Source organism: Fundulus heteroclitus, chromosome 14, assembly GCF_011125445.2.
Source record: "Fundulus heteroclitus isolate FHET01 chromosome 14, MU-UCD_Fhet_4.1, whole genome shotgun sequence".
NCBI lineage: Eukaryota > Metazoa > Chordata > Actinopteri > Cyprinodontiformes > Fundulidae > Fundulus > Fundulus heteroclitus.
The window spans coordinates 30,622,245-30,639,115 of record NC_046374.1 but is presented as its reverse complement, the minus strand read 5'-3'; the positions used below and the strand labels follow the sequence as shown (position 1 = coordinate 30,639,115).

The window sequence follows — 16,871 nt, the reverse complement described above, 5'->3', positions numbered from 1 at the left end:
GCCAGGTGTATAATCACAGCCAGCTGTATCTTAACACGTGTGATGCATTGATTTTTTTGTCTATTATGGCTCTTGGGAATTACTTCACAAAGGGTGTAGGACGAAATAATTTGTCTACATAAATTATGTATACACATATGTGTATAATAAAATATTGTTTGAATGTATTCTCTGTGTGTAATTATTCCCAAAATAGTAGTGTCATGTGATATGGCATGGTGTGTAATAATCAGACCTCAACTTTGATCAAAAGTTAAGAGTGAGATTATGCTAATTTTGGGGGGTGGGGGGGATTATGGTCAACAATTTCCCCTCAGCAGCAACACTGAAGCACACAGAGGTTCCCGCTGCGTCTTTACGCACGATCCAGCTGCTGATGTCTGGCTCCTTTCAGCTCAATGCACTTCTAGACTGTTACAGTTTATAACATTCTCATCACCTTTCACAGCGACAGGTTTCTCAGTCAGTCACCGCGCTGACCAGACAAATTTCTGTTGCTCTCGTCAGTGCGGCGGTGCGGTGGGCGGATGTTACCCCCGTTGGTGCGCTGCGGGGAAAATGCATAACGAAATACTGTAAAAGGCTCCTATAAAGGGAACAGGGGAAATGACAGGTCTGAGATGAAGCCCCTGATGTTACAAGTTCTTTAAAATGACCCTTAAAAGTGCGCACCTGAATTAAAGCGCGAGGCAGCAGCCCACCGAAGCGCCACTGATCCTATGAGAATCAGAGCATGAAACACAGCTAGTAACTATCCTATTGACTTTAACTGGCACACGTTGTTACCGATGTGAGGACATTAAACGTAGTGATTCACGTTTTGAATGGTGAACGGTGATAAAAGCACCTGCTCCGAGGGAAAAGAGGGGGAAAAGGAGCAAGCGCGGAGGCACAGAAATACGGTGCATGTAGTTAAAAAATGCAGAATTAATAAAAACTAAACCTATAAACAGACCAAGTGGCGTTTTAAACTGCATCTGGTTAGCAGAACTGTTTTATGATCCAGCGTGCAGCCATAACTGGTTCTGAATGAACCAGTCATCTGGCAAAATCTGAGAGCCATTTCCCGAAGCAGTCACGTGGTACAGCCGGGCAGCGAGGCTTCGGACGTCATCGTTTTCGGCTCCTCCCCTAAATGAAGCAAGCCTCGATACGCGCTTCACGGAAACGCCCCCTCCATTACTCGACACACGCCTCGAAGCCTCGGCACATCACGTAACATCACTACCAGTCAGCCATTAGACTTTCGGTCAGCTTTGATTTTGTTTCAGTCTCTGCCTAGATCCAGCTCAGCTCTGTTCCCACTCCAGTTCTCATCTCCTGTTCACGACTCCCAGGTTCCGTTCTGCTCTCAAGTTCCTACTCCTGTTCTCAAGTCCTGGTGAGCTGTTCCGGTCTCAAGTCCTCGGCTCAGATGTTCCGTCCTGGTCTCTAGTCTTCGTCTCCAGAGTCCCTCCCGGTCAGTCTCTCTACACGCCTCCTGCCGGCCAGCTTCTGCACCCTACACCTCCGTCTGTTGTAAGACTCTTGGTTCCATCATCATTCATCTTCCACACTATTCAATAAACTCACTCCTAAGAACTAGCTCTGTGTGTGCGTGCTGTGTCCGGGTTCATCCTAGAAAAATATCATGACAATGCAGAAGAAATTTAAAGCTGGTGAAAAATCATCAGTTTCATTCAAATGTGTAATGATTGGTTTAACAGAACCCGATATTCAACCAGACACGGAGCATATGCTTAAAGGGTTTATTTGCAGAGGAACAGAAAAACTTGTGGTTTAAATAACTGAAAAGGGCAGACAGAGCTGATCAGTCCAGAACCGGGAGAATGCAAACCATTAAAACACGAGAGTTCCCCAGAGGCAGTCCAAAAAACAGGAAGCACCAGGCGGACAATAAGAACTAGTGATGTTACGTGATGTGCCGAGGCTTCGAGGCGTGTGTCGAGTAATGGAGGGGGCGTTTCCGTAAAGCGCGTATCGACGGTTGCTTCATTTAGGGGAGGAGCCGAAAACGATGACGTCTGAAGCCTCGCTGTACCACGTGACTGCTTCGGGAAGTGGCTCAGAGTTTGCCAGATGACCAGTTCATTCAGAACCAGTCATGGCTGCACGCTGGATCATAAAACAGTTGTTGACATGTGTGTTCTAATGAGTGCTCTTCAATGACATCATTAATGGGTGTGACTATAAATTGTGGACCATGCGCAATGTTGGTGTGTAAAGTAAAATAAAGTGGTGGCGTGTGACGTGTCGCTCGTGGAAACCACTTGATGTAGTAGTGTGCGGTTATTCTCCGACTGTTCCCTGCCCTTATGATGACAGCGCCAACAACAGTTCTGCTAACCAGATGCAGTTTAAAACGCCACTTGGTCTGTTTATAAGTTTCGTTTTTATTAATTCTGCATTTTTTAACTTCATGCACCATATTTCTGTGCCTCATGCTTGCTCCTTTTCCCCCTCCTTTCCCTCGGAGCAGGTGCTTTTATCACCGTTCACCATTCAAAACGTGAATAATGTCCTCACATCGGTAGCAACATGTGCCAGTTCAAGTCAATAGGAGAGTTAGTAGCTGTGTTTCATACTCTTTTGTTTTTAACAACATAGAATCAGTGGCGCTTCGGTGGACGTGCTGCCTCGCGCTTTAATTCAGGTGCGCACTTTTAAGGGTAATTTTAAAGAACTTGTAACATCAGGGGCTTCATCTCAGATCTGGCAGTACCCCTGTTCCCTTTATAGGAGCCCTTTACAGTATTTAGTTATGCATTTTCCCCGCCCACCGCACCGCCGCACTGACGAGAGCAATAGAAATTTGTCTGGTCAGTGCGGCGACTGACTGAGAACCCTGTCGCAGTGAAAGGTGATGAGAATGTTATAAACTGTAATCGTCTAGAAGTGCATTGAGCTGAAAGGAGGGAGACATCAGCAGATGGATCGTGCGTCAAGACGCATCGTGAACCTCTGTGTGCTTCAGTGTTGCTGCTGAGGGGAAATTGTTGACCATAATCCCCCCCACCCCCAAAATTAGCATAATCTTACTCTTAACTTTTGATCAAAGTTGAGAGGTCTGATTATTACACACCATGCCATATCACATGACACTACTTTTGGGAATAATTACACACAGAGAATACATTCAAACAATATTTTATTATACACATATGTGTATACATAATTTATGTAGACAAATGATTTCGTCCTACACCTTTTGTGAAGTAATTCCCAAGAGCCATAATAGACAAAAAAATCAATGCATCACACGCGTTAAGATACAGCTGACTGTGATTATACACCTGGCCAGTAGGTGGTGTCGTGTGCACATGAAGCTCCAAGAAATGAACCCTTTCTCGAACCAATTGGCTCAAGTGGTTCAATGCCTCATGAGGCTTCATCTCACCATCACTACTTTCTAACTTTACTGAAGTCGCAAACAGCTATTTCCGGGTCACGTAAACTGTACCTATTAAATATTAAAATCAAATTCTGCCTGCTGTCCATTTTTCTATTTCATATTTTCGATCTGAGCTTAGAGTTGAAATATGAAAAACCAATCCCTTTTTCGTTTTTGGTTTAAGCATAAGAAACAAAAAACAAAATAACCAGTTCATTTTCTGTTTTTCTTTTTTTGATTTGCAATTGAAAATAGAAAGAACGAAAGATACACGGATTGTATGGCACTATGAGAAATTTCAATCATTCTCTGATGATTCTCAGGTTCTGAAACAACAGATAAACAGAACCAGTCGCAAGTGTTTCTTTGCAGTTTTGCAGGGATTATTTATTACATACAATATTACAGCAATTAAATACCTTTATAATAAAGACTTCTTGAGAGATTACTGCGATGGCAGTTAGCATTCCAGAAAAAAACATTGTTAATAGCTGTGCTGCTTTCTTCTTACCTTACTGACATTCATACTCTGTTAATCAATCCAATATAATTCCGCAGAAATCCTGGGCTGTGACCAGATCCCAGCTGTGAATCCCTGTGCTGCATTTCATGTAGCCTAACGAGTGTATTAAGATGTTTGCTTTAGATCCTGTTAATTCATGAAATCAGTTTGGACTGTTTCTGAACTGGTTTTAGCTCCACTGTACTGACAATGAGTGGCCATGTTGAGGTTGGAGTCAGCATTTGTTAACAGGATTAAATGACATAAAATCAGAATCACATGCCTCCTGGTGTGGTGTCTTGTCATGTATCCAAACCACAGACGAATCGTAATGACATGAAGACAGCAGGATTGAGTTTCCAACTCTCCAGTGTTTACAGCTCAGCCCTCCTACACATTCCGATGAAAATACGTCAGCAGTCTCATCATGATTCAGGTGACCAAGTACTCCCCTCACACCAAGCAACAATCCAGGACAGTGACGGGTGGGTCATTGATTTGCATCTGACTTTGAATGTACCTGCAGGTTTCTCACATGTGAGCCATCAGAATTGAGTTTCCTGGACAGGTGTTGAAACGTTTTCAGGAAGAACTGACCCAGATAACTGAGAAATTTCACAGGCATTATCATGATATTTTTCTGGGATGAACCCGGACACAGCACACACACACACACAGCTAGTTCTTAGAAGTGAGTTTATTGAACAGGGTGGATGATGGATGACGAGAAGAACCTGAGTCTTTTAACTGACGGAGATGTAAGGTGCAGAAGCTGGCCGGCAGGAGGAGTGCAGAGTGACTGACCAGGACGGAACATCTGAGCCGAGGACTTGAGACCAGGATGGAACATCAGAGCCGAGGACTTGAGACCGGAACATCAGAGCCGAGGACTTGAGACCAGGACGGCTCACCAGGAGTTGAGAACAGGAGTTGGAACAGAGCTGAGCAGAGTCTTAGGCAGTGACTTGAACAAAACAAAGCTGAAGTAAAATCTACTGGCTGACTGGAACAAAAACAAAGTTGAAGTAAAGTCTTCTGGCTGACTGGAACAAAAAAACTGAGCTGACACATGATTCTGGCAGAACTGAGCAGGAGTGAACACTATGGACCAGCGACAAGAACAGAATGAGGTGAGTTTATAAAGAGGTGAACACAGGTGGCAACAGATCAGGGGTAATTGCAGTCTGACAGGTGGAACCAATCAGGCTGCGCAGGGAAGAGAGAGAGGAAGGGAGGCTCAGGATGCAGCCTACAAGCTGCATCCTGACAGGCATATTGTTTAAGCAGGTTCTTATTTTCTCCAATCAACACTCTTGTCTCAGGTGATCACCATACTTCTTAATGAGGAGCAGCTGTTGTGGGCCTGAGATAGAAGGCTACATTCTAATAGTTAAACTAACCAATAATGTTCAATAAAGAGTTAAAACTTGTGTTCAAATTGCTTAAAATGTATTCTTGAAGAGCAAAACTAAATCAAGCGATAGCTCAAGCTATATTTTTGCTGTTTTAATCTGATGAATGTGGCATGGAGTTAATATAAATTGTTCCCTGCCAAATGGACTACAGATGCAAAATAGCCTATGGCTAACTCTGGTACAATGCATCATACACATTTACGCAACTAATTTCACTTTCCTGGGGCTTTATCTTCCTGGGGTTTGGTCCCTCAAGTGGCCCAGCACTTTGCTCTGCTTTCTCGAGGCTTGTTTAGGGGGCAGGGTTGTGTGAAGCAAGAAAAACTGTCTGCCACAATGGTAGTAAGGACTAGTAAGGAGGTGATGAGTTTATGAACCTATCAATTTTATAACATTAATTTATCTCAAAAAGTTGTTATAGGACGTTTTTAGTGGCGAAAGTACAGCTCCAAACTTCATCTGTGCAGTCAGTTCATCAGCATTATTAATACATTTTAATTCTGCTTGGACTTCTCAGGAATGGGAGAGACACGTTCTGAGCATAGTGTCACCAGGGAGACAGCAGTGGTAAGCCCCACTGCTGCGTGATGTAAGCCAGACTGTTATATTACGCAGACTGGATCTATTTGGATCTGTACAGAAAAGTACCTAAATAAAGCATTTACCAAGTTTGTGGGGAATATCTTCATGTACCAGATATTAAATGTGAAAATTCTGGCTGGATTTTTTTAGCATTCTAAGTTAATTGTAAACTTTCTTGACACAATTCTGTGATTAGACTGATATTTTATTTACTAACCTAAATCAACTTTGTTTTTAGCCAAAATATGTGTAGTGCATATATGCTATAACTTTGAAAATATAAATTTGCTCCCATTAAAGGTATGTGGTATTGTCCTAAAAAAAACCTGGTTATTCCTCTCATGGATGAGGCAAAACCCTACCCATGAAGCTCAGTATTTTAAGTCTGTGAGGCAAAGTTTGGATCAGTCTGTCCACCCGTGCCACACCATGGCAGCCCCTGTGCACACAGAGAGATGTTAATTTATTTAAATCAATAGGAGTGGAATAGAATTTTGAAACTGGGATGGATCCAAGCGGGCAGAATAAGGTAATTTGGTTTAAATGGGGTTAAGAAGTTGTAACACCATCAGGAGAAGCTGTCCATCCTGTTTTATCCAGAGTCCGAATGAGAGGCGGGAGGACACGGATACAGCTTCTCAGTCTGCCTTTATCTGTTTGACATATGATGCTGTTTTGCTGCCCCTCCCTGGACCAGAGTGGTACTGCTGTTTTCATCACAACTTCCCCAAATGTCAAAACCTGTTTTACATAAATGGCCCTTTAGCGAATGAAAACAAGAAACCCCAAAATCCCAAGACTTTGGTTTATCTCGGGAAACAAACACATGTGGCTTTAAAATCTGGGGCTATTAATGGAAAAAGGGCTATGGTTTCTCCCATTGTATTATAGGCCTGGTGGGCTGCAAGGCTGTACATTACTTATTCTTTTGTTACCGTTGTTCTGGCAGAGCCAGTGAAAGAGTGCCCACTGGAGTCACATATAAGTGCAAACCTACTTGGCAATAAACTTGTTTCTGATTCTGACAGAATCTGATTGGTCGTAGAAATGAGTGTAACTCCGGAGTTTATTGACAGCACTTTTGCTTCTTTATCAGCTATTTTTTCTAATCCCCGCAACTCATGGAATAGTCTATTAAAGACCTTTCTGTCAAACTTAAAACAACAGCAAGGTAATTTTATTTATAAAGCACTTTTCAGTATCAAGATGATTCAAAGTGCTTTACATAAACAAAACAAAAAACAAAGGGAAAGAATAACATTACAGAGACAGGGGAAACATTACAGAGACAAGCATATTGCATTCTTGTTTTATTATCTGAGCTGGAGTAAGCATGTAGATATTGAATAGGAGGGGACTCAGGATGGACCCCTGGGGAACCCCACATGTGTTTTTTGTCATCGCTGATGTAAAGTTACCTACTGACACAAAAAAGTCCCTGTCTAAATAGGATTTAAACCAGTTGAGAGCTGTACCAGAGAGAGAGTTTTCCAGGCGTTCTAACAGAATGGGGTGATCGACAGTATCAAATGCTGCACTGCGGTCCAATAGTACCAGCACAGTGGTTCTTCCACAGTCAGCAGCAGCTATTTATAGAGACTGGGGGAATACACTTGACAAAAGGGATGTGTTTATTATTTGAGTCAAAGCAGACATTAAGGCAAAACCTTCTTAAAGAAAGCTATGGGTAAAAAATCAAGGCAACAGGAAGAGGAACCTAGCTGGTGAATGATTTCTTCAAAGCTTTTGCTGTTTATTTGGCTGAATTGGGACATTTTGTCAAGATCAGTTCTAGTTAGAGACAACTTTGGTACTGAACTTGACATCGAAGTACAGACTGTTCCTCTAATCTTTTGGATTTTCTCAGTAAAGAAGTTAGCAAATTCCTTGAAGGCCCTGGTGGTGTGGAGTTCAGGAGCCACAGCTGTGTTTTGTAGCCACAGCGTTGTCAACACAGCAGCTGTTTTCACAGAGTGCCTTCAATTGATCTCTACATCCCATTCTTGTATTTTTCCTTTTTCTATTTTGAGTGAAATCTTATTTACAGATCTGTTTCCTACAAAGGTCTGACAATTTGTGTTATTAAAATGTTCAATGTTTAGTTGTTAAGGTGAAAGGAAAAAACAACATACATTTTCACATTTTAAATAAAAAAATATCTGTTTCCCATGGCTTTCAACTTGGGGATTTTTGCCCATGTGGTAAAACATTGAGACCATTGCCTTAACCTTTTTATGACTTTATGAACGGATTGTTACGGCCCCCTGGCCTGGCTGTGCAGGCTTGTTTGTTAGGCAGATTCATCTGTGACAGAACACCAACCTGATTGGCTGCAGAGGAGCTGTGACCTCATTGGACCAGCAGAGGACTGCCACGCCAATTAGAAGCTGATGAGGCTCACCTCACCACTACAAAAGACTCTTGGACTCATTCATTCAGCGGGGATAGCTAGTAGGAAGTGGCTTTTGTTAAGCTGTTTCCCCACTTTCGGTGGTTTCCATTGTTTTGGGCAATTCTAATTAGTTGTGCTTACTAGTCTGGTTAAGTCCTTTGAATCTGCTTTAGGTTAACCTTGTACAAGCTAGAAGCTTGTGTTTGGGAAGCTTGGTGTTCCCTTTGCAAGTGTGTGTGTTTCTTTTCTCGTTTGGGTTGGTTTGAGTTACTTTAAACTGACCTGTTTGAACACTTAGTAATTTAATTTACACTAAGCACTGTTAGGATTATCTTTATTTTGTTTAAAACTGGGTTGGAATGTTTTGTGTTTGTAAAAAACATCTTTTTGTAATAAATCACCTCTTTTATTCCATTCATTTCTCTGGACACATTTTTTTATGTTGCTGCCCGTGAACCCCTAGACCTTGGAGGCGTAACACTGAGGATTGTTTTAGGTAATAAGACTGAATCTTTAGTTTCGATACCAACACTTATGAAGTAGAGTGCATTTTTATTCAGCTGTTCCAATGATAATATAAAATAGGAATACTTTCAGAGAATCAGATATTTAGTTTGCAATCAGCTTGTCATATTTTTCTGAACCACAGTGACTCTGAAACTTTGACCACCCAAACTAGGGGCCTGTTCTTCGTATGTCGCTAACTCAGTTAGCTGGATTTGATTGTTGACTATTTTGGCATGATCTTGGATCGTTTGGTTCTTCGAAAGACATCTTGGACTTGCTGTGATAGCAACATGTGTGCAAGCTTATTTCATGTAAACAGGATTAGATCGCAGCTTTATAAGCGGAGGAGATAGGGAAGTCTGCCGTAGCCATGTTTTTTCCATTTTAACGACTGCAACCTGTTGCGGAAGGAGCAAGAATAATTCGCAGAGCTTTTCGAATTAATCGCGTATTGCACAATAGACAGAATCCTTTAGCGCAGTGCGAAAGTGTAATTGTAGAGAGATTTTTCATGGTGGTTGTTATAAACAGACAAACATCATTTAACAGTGGCTTTTAAAGAGGAAAAAGTGGTGTTGGAGCCATAAATAGAAAATATTTAAGTTATTTGTATTATGGTTTGCTTTTTATTTTTATTATATTCAGTAAGAACATTTGTTCAGGCCATTTTAATGTGATGTTTAGTTTTACTTTGAAAGGCTTACTTCCTGTCGAGCCGTATATTGTATTAGAAAAAACTATGGATGGATTATCTAGACACGGAGCATTACAGTTTTACCGTGTAAACTGTGTATGACTGGGTCCCGTAGAGGCTCTGATATAAAAGAACAAAGTAAATATGAAATTATTAAAATGCAAAAATACATACTGTAGAAGGTGATAGAAACATCTACCATGGAAAGTATTTACGCATTAATTTGTCTGCTACTTTTTGCCAGCCCTCTCTCCTGGCTTTAACAGATTTTGAGGTGTTTTAATTAATTACTCAAATTCGGCATAACCTTCCGAGCTCTTGTTCTGCTTTGGAGAAAAACTGCGGGCGTTCTTTGGCCATGCTGAACAGCCAATAGCAGCGCTGCTCATCATTGTTTCTACTATTGATACATTTCCCCTTTTAAACAAACGCATGAACGCGCAGTGTCTCAGATAACTCAATCCAGTGATGCTAATCATAAACAACAGGTGTGTTCAAAGAACCCAATTAGCCGGATCGTGATTAGCCGGATGAAATCATCTTGGATGTCTCATTTGATCTTGGATGTTTTAAGCAACGTACGAAGAACGGGCCCCAGATTAGCAATATTTTTTTGTGAAAATGCAAAAAAAGGGGGGTAGTTATAGCAGTTTTTCTATATCTGCAAAGTTTTCACAATACAATATTGCATTTTTATACAGTCTGTTTACGGTATTCATCTACAAACTGTGTTTTTTATGTGTGCAACTAAATTTATATTATTTCTGCCAAGTTAGATGGCTGCCTGCTTTCTTTGTCATCTTCAGAAAGAGCGTTACGCTGTGGTTGTCTTAGGGCTGGCTATGTGTAAGCATACATTTACATCACAGGGACAGCTGCTCCATTAAGAACTCCACACAGCCTATATAACTTGTTTTAACCTTTAGCAAAAGATTATCCGAATTACACAAACCAAAAAATAGTCCTTTCTTTTCTGTATACTATTAGAAAGAAAAACAAATACACATATTTGTCAAAAACGTATATTTTTATTCTTTAGTTTTCTTTCGTATCCTGTTTTCACTCTTCTTGTCTCCACATCCATATCTTGCTGCAGAGCTGATCTTACATTTGCATAGTCTTTTTCATTCTTGTAGAGTCTGTTTGTGTTTTGTGCATAAATTTAAAACATGTTTGCACATTTTATGAGGTCACCCTGCTCCGTTGCACACTTCCTTGTTTTTTATTATGCTGTTTTAACATCTGCTAGCTGTACAATAATTTTAATATGTAGCAAATGTGTCCACACTGAATAGTCTCTTATTCTTTGTTTTTATATTCCTTACCCCTGGTTTATCTCCATGCCTCCATTTGCATTTAACTTTGCTGCTGGTAAACCAAAATTTCCCTACAGTGGGACAATAAAGTTTTTTTCTATTATATTCTATGCAATGCAAAAAATGCAAAAACCAACTTAAATTTCCAGTAATTCGGAGCAACATGTAATATGTTTCACCATCTCAAAATTGTAGGTCAACTTCTTTTGCATCCTATTTTCCCTAGTGTAATAACAAACTCAGTAAACCCATACAACTTTTTTATCTTTTTCTGTATCCATGGGACCTGTGAGATCAATGGTACCTTTGTCATTCACAGAAGTACATATGCTAGCTTTGCATTCAAAGCTACTGCCACACATTTATCCTGACCAAAACAGTGTGAGGGAAATTTATTTTGTGTTTTTTCTCTAACTCTACACTCTTGCTTTTACTTTGTCTAAACAACAACAGTGTGACTATTGCTGCCCCACTGATCTGTCTGTTTGAGGAGAAGAACCATCCTCAATGCTACAGCTGGGGTTGGTATCATAAGAAAGAGAAGCTGTCATAACCTGTGCATTGCACCAGCCAATTTAAGTAGTCTTCATGGTAAATGGCTTGTACTTGTATAGAACACTATTCTGACGACACCCAAAGCACTTCACACTACACAGTTAGTCATTCACCCATTCACACACATTCACACCCTGACAATGGTGAGCTATATGTTACCTCTACGCCACTGTCACCAATTAGTCCCATGAAAAAAAATGAAAACTGGACATTTATCAGTCATTTATTACATTTTAATACAATTTAAAGTCATCATTGTACTGCTTTTATAATACTTTCATAAATTTGCTGTTGTCTCAAAATAATTAAATATGCATCCATTAATGCATCATTTCTAAACCACTGACAGCAAAAGTGAATAAACCGCTAAGTGAAAATGTCCAAACTGTGCCCAAAGTGTCAAAGGGTCTTAAAAGGGCACGTGATTTTGTGATGCATTGTGGGATGCAGTCGCCATTTTCCAGGGTAACGGCTTTTGTTTGCCTGGCTGATTTGGATGCCATGTTGTGAGAGATAGAGATGCAAAGCACTTGAAAAATACACAGTACTAAATAGAGAGGCGATGGACTGTACAAAGACAAGCTAGACACTGTTCTGAAGGTTCGCTATGTCGAAAAAATCTATGGGATCGGTGGGAATAATCTCCTTGAGCATGATATCTAGACAAAAGATGTACATGACCTGCAGCTGCCACCCACTTCAATTCTCAGAAGCTGAGGTTGCTTTCTATGTCATCAATGGAGTTAGACTTTATACGAGTGATGAATTCAGAAATCTTACATCCGTAAGGGTTCATTAAAAAAGCAACTTTTGGTGGGTCCAGGTTCTCCAAAGAGATAAAACTCGTCATTGCAGAGGTACATAAACAACACACCTTCACCTCACTGTGCTCCTCCTCTGCTCCGGTGTCTGCACGGACAAAGTTGTTTAAAATTATTTTAAGCCTAGCATCCACTCTACATTTACATTGTAAATATTTAGGGAAGTATCAATTACGTTATTTATGAAGCAGCATCTTTTTACAAAGGATCTTCTTTGCTCCTACTTTGTTTGCTAACCTTAGCTGGCTAGGCTAGTGCTAGCAGCCTGCTAATAGCTCAATGTAAAACAGCATAAGCTTTGAGGCACAAACCTGTTGTGTGATAATGAAATATTACCATCTCTTTTACTCCTATTTTTGTGTCTTGTCTTTCTGCCTGGTTGGACATTTTTTCTTCTGCTTGCTTGAATTTTCTGCTCATAACTTTTTTTCTCTTAGTCAAAACTACACAAAAGTTGGACAAATCTATTTTAGATCTGTGACTCTCAAAGACTTATTTTTTATTATTTTTTGTTATTTATTTATTTATTTTTCATGTGTGGGGTCAGATAAAAAGATCAGCAGATGTTAGCTAATCAGCGCAGGATGCCTCCCTTCAACACTTTCCAAAACAAGTAAAAAACAAAGCGACTGGACTTGTTTTCTGTAGTTGAAGACATCAACACAAATTAATTTTCAATTTCATTTATATAGTGCAAAATCACAATCGAATCATACAGACATAGTGGTCAAAAAGGTTTTTATCGAAGGAAACCAGAGTCTCTCCAAGCAGCATTCACTTCTCCTGAAAGAGCGTAGAGCCACAGTGGACAGTCGTCTGCATTGTTGATGGCTTTGCAGCAATCCCTCATACTGAGCATGCATAAAGTGACAATGGAGAGGAAAACTCCCCTTTAATAGAGAGGGAAACCTCCAGCAGAACCAGCCTCAGTATGAACGGTCATCTACCTCGACCCACTGGGGGTTAGAAAAGACAGAGACACAAAAACTTTATATTTTTGAGAATGTAAAAGCAGAGCATGCATGAAGTGATAGTGGAGAGGAACCTGACAAATGCAAATTTCTCAAGGCCAACTGACTGCAAACGTTTCAGGTGAATCATGTCACAGCAGATAATTAAGGGTAAAAGTGGAAGGACTGGATGGACGCACAGGTCTAAGTTTCAAGTCGGCATGGCTCAGTTTGTTGTTCTCTTTCTGCAGAGTCCGGCCTCCAACTCCAATCACCAAAGCTCAACACCTTTCCTGTATGCAAGTCAGGTTAAGAGGCCAAAACATTTTAATAATTTTATATGCATTGCATTTAAATTAGATTTGTTGGAAAATAAAGTATGGTACACATGACAGTTCCTTGTTAGGATGGTTTATTATGGTTTCCAGTGAATGAGGCTTCACTGAGCCTAGACAACTCACTCCCACAGTGGGGAGTTATGTAAATAAATGAAAGCAGCCAAAGTTATATTTGCATTAAACTTGCATGTAAACTGGTAGATGGTAAAATGACAATAACCCACATTTTGAGAGGCAGTAAAACAAAACCCCTTTCTTGCCTAAGACATCCTAAAGTTAAATATGATTCACATTTTTCTCCTTGGGACACCACCTGCATGGTCAGGAATAATATTAACCTGTGAATCTACTGCAGACAAAATATTAAGATGCAGTTTGAGGATGAAAAGGAGCGAAGAAATAAAACACACACACTGGGTGCTTTGCATCCGAATGGTGAGGACAGAGATTAACTGCCAGCAATAAAACAATTTATTATGGTTGGGAATGAGTGTCACATTTCAAAAGAGGGAATTGAGCATCAAAGAAGAAAATTGATGAACTGAGCTGATTACAGTTTGCATCCTGCAGTTGTTATTGATTGATATCAGATCATTTTATTTTATTCTGATCATTATCTTACAGGTGAACATATGGTCATTCAAGTTTAAACTCCAACATGACAATCTTCCACACTCAGGACTATAAATAGAAAATATGAGGGAGTGGATGAGAGGAAGTCTCTGGGAGTATAAATGCTGCTGGTCTCTAGTTTCTCAGTTTTAGTGCAGAGAAATTGACTCGTTCAACATGTTGCTCTCTCTGCTGCTGCTGCTGGTGGTGGTCAGAGGTACACAAGGTACTTATTATCGTGGCACTGTGATGACCTACTACCCAAAGGAAACTTCAGATGGATCAGTTACTGTAAGTACTGATTATTTGTAAATTCCTTAATGTTTAACTCTTTTTTTAAAAATTTGATCACAACTGATAGTTCTTAAAATCTTACAGGTGATCCTTCGCTTTAAGTTCAACTTTGATACCTGCCGAGATGATTCATTTTCTTGCACTGGCAACTGTGGTACTGAAAGTGTGATTCATTCAAAAACCAATGTTGAGCAAGTCAATGGTTCTTGGTGTCAGACTGAAAGAATCACATCTCGCTCTCTTCCCACCAATTCTCCATTTCAGCTTGTGTGAGTCCACATTAAAATGTTTTAAACAATATTTGACTATTTAGATTCCCTGTCGAGAGATATTAGAAATTCAGCTGCTTAGTTTGTTCAATTACACACTGAGTCATAGTTCAATGATGTATTTAGACAAAAAAAACATGATTACATGAGTGATTTACAACCTTAAACTAATCCTGAATGTCAATTCCAGGTATCAAAGTCGTTACTGGTTATTCAATAAAAATGGCATTGGATACTGGAGAGCTGTTGCATACGTTGAGCTGAGGAGCCGGTCCGACACCAACAAATCCAACTCATCACCACAGACCACCATCTTTCCAGTCCTAAGGTAAGTCTGCAGTTACATGTTTTACATTTATACTATTAGAAACTTATTAAAATATTTAATATGTATAATTTAAATAATTCTAATTCATTTTAATGCAATAGCCACATTCAAGATTTTTCCTAAATAGTGTTATTCTAACTGATGGTATTATTGGTAAGAACCAGATTTGAATTTTAACAAAAATATGTAACCAGATTTTAAATTACCTCTGCCTTATGATTTTCAGATATTTATTTTTCTGCAGGACTTATGGCATTGATTTAGTTCAACATTAAATAGTCTTGAATTTAGATAAATATGTCCACTATAAGCCTGTGAATTATAAATTTTTTAAAGCAAGCTTTACTAATCAGGCTAAGGTATGAAGCAAAGACCTTGTTTCTGCAAGGCAACAGGGATTAATATTCATTTTTTGAATCATGTTTTATTGTTCTGATCATCAACCATTACATCAGCAAAGGAGAATAAATGCATCAGTGGTGCTTAAATTTGATGACAAAAGTAGGATTTAACTAGATGTTTGATCAGCGGTAAACAAGAAGCAATGCATCTTTGATATGAATAAATACGGCCATGTTCTACAGTAATTGATTTCTACATTATTGTTGCTCCCACAGAGTTCCTGTAAACTGTAATAGAAATATTAACCTGTTGGCCTTTGACCCCGATGGAGACGAGGTTAAATGCAGATATGCTGATTTATCCTTGACTGAATGTGACTCACCCTGCACACCTCCACCTGTTCTCAGCCTATCCTCTGTAAGTAATAAATACTAACCGCATATTAAACAAATCCATAGTTTATGTCATTAAGTTAAAAACTACATACAGCGATTTTGTAGAGGCACAAGAAAATAATCTGCATTGTCATTGGAAATAACTTTGGTCTATTTGGATTAGATTGAAAAAAACAATTTTTAAATATATAAGAAATGTCTTCAACAAATTATATTGTTTAGTTTGGGAAAGATACCCACATGTTGGTGCCAGAGTATAAGGGTATTTCCAGAAAGCTTGGCGATTTCAGGAACCACCTTCAGTTCAGTCTTGAGATGCAGAAAGCACTGGGGGAGGATTGTGTTTCCAACTCCTCAGTTTTTACAGTTTGGTCCTCCAAAGAGATTACCTCAGCAGTCTCGTCATGATTCAGGTGACCAAGTACTCCACTCACACCAATCAATAGCCTATAACAACCCAGGACAGCAGTGGATGGGTCAATGATTTACATCTGCCTGAGAGTGGAGATGGGCCTCCATGTTCTTAAAAACAGCAGTGCACTAACTGCAGGTTGCTGAAGTGTGAGCCACTAGAATTAACTCCTGGATAGGTGTCGAAACAGCAGGTGTTTATTAATCCACATTTGCCACAATTTGATTACCAATTAATGACATATCAAACCTCCTAATAGCCATGGAAATCTACCTTCTCTAATGACAAATGTCAGCCTTAAATAACCTTCGGAGGACTAAACCATTGTTAATTCACACGTGACTTTACCAAAAATCCATCACCAATCTATGAACCCATAACATCCACTTAAATTAATAAATATATTAATTTTGTAATTTACAATTAACACTTAGATGTGACATATTTCAACCTCACACCTCAACAACACCAAAACAACAATAAAAAAATAATTATAAACCAAACAAAAACTTGCGCGTAAACCATCCATCCAAATACCTATATTGAATAAGGTCTCTTTAGCCAAAGCTGAAGTGCGTCAGCGGTCGCCATAAGTGCTTTCTGAATAGTGCAGTCAGTAAGGAAGCAGGTAGGAAATGGAGCCTGTATGCTTTCTCATGCAGCTACTTTAGCATAGGGACCTCGCAATATTACCGGCGCAAAAGAGCTATTGGGAATCCCACAATCCTTTGCATGAGACAGGGGCGATTCTAGGAT

The 16,871-nt window shown here is 39.7% G+C and overlaps 1 protein-coding gene and 1 long non-coding RNA gene across 2 annotated transcripts in view; both read left to right on the top strand.

Annotated features, from left to right (window-relative positions):
- Nucleotides 1–16,871, top strand: part of LOC105924405 — a 749,458-nt gene that overhangs the window by 302,175 nt on the left and 430,412 nt on the right. The window lies entirely within an intron of this gene.
- Nucleotides 14,561–15,717, top strand: LOC118565763. Its single transcript, XR_004932588.1, has 3 exons — nucleotides 14,561–14,638; nucleotides 14,829–14,966; nucleotides 15,584–15,717. It is a non-coding gene; the product is annotated as an uncharacterized LOC118565763 (long non-coding RNA).